Below are 1079 nucleotides of genomic sequence, written 5' to 3' on the forward strand. Positions count from 1 at the left end.
TTGATGTTTTACCGGATTCCCGATATCGACGGTACACTCGTGAAATGGCATTACGGGAAAATCCCCACTTCGTCGCTACCTTGGAGATTCCTTGTCCAGTCACTCGCACGCTGACTATAACATCGTATTCGACCTCACTTAAATCTTGACAACCTGTTACTGTAGCAGCAGTAACTGATCTAACAACTGCGGTAGACACTTGTTGTCTTAAATAGGTATTGCTGACCATAGCACCACATTCTGCCTTTTTACATGCCTCTGTATTTGAATACACTTGCCTACATCAATTCCCTTGGCACTTTGTGTAAAAATGTAGGTGTAAATATTTATTAGACTATCATGCAAAACTTTCCAGTAAATTGTTCAAGAACAATTTCACATTACACACACACACACACACACACACACACACACACACACACACACACACAGTATATTTATTTATTAAATAAATAAATATGTAGCCTATGTCTGTCTGACCATTTATTAGAGTATCATATAAAAGTTTTAAATAACTCAGTCACGAATATTTTGAGACATTTGGTAGCAACATTAAACAATGTCTTCATACAGTAGTACATATTTTATATATATAGTGTCAGTTAAAAGAAAGTTGCAGTACATCCTGTTATGTCAAAAGTCTTGCAGGAGTGGGGAAATCTGAATATTCCAGTAAGGTACATGTGAGACGGTCTAAATCTTTTACGGTATGTACCGAATATGGGCACTGACTCAAAATCGGCCATATCGAACCTAAGTCAATTTCTTTAAATGCAAATGGGGTTGTGTGATATATCGGCATTTTCTGAAAAGTTCATTCCTGTAAACAGATTTCAAGCAGCAGTTATAGTTCAAAAATTAGAACACAGTTTGGTTGGAATTACAGACTGGACTGTTCTCCATAAAGGACAGTCATTTAATGTGTTCAATACGGTGTCCCTCTCTTGTCAATTCACATCCGAAGGTGCCGAGTGCAATCGTCACGCACCCACAGAAGGATCCCCACAGAAATGCTGGTGCACACTTCTTCAAAGCATTGCTCGAGAGGGTGCCTGTTTCATTTTCTTTTCTTCCCCCCC

Source organism: Schistocerca cancellata, chromosome 11, assembly GCF_023864275.1.
Source record: "Schistocerca cancellata isolate TAMUIC-IGC-003103 chromosome 11, iqSchCanc2.1, whole genome shotgun sequence".
NCBI classification, from domain to species: domain Eukaryota; kingdom Metazoa; phylum Arthropoda; class Insecta; order Orthoptera; family Acrididae; genus Schistocerca; species Schistocerca cancellata.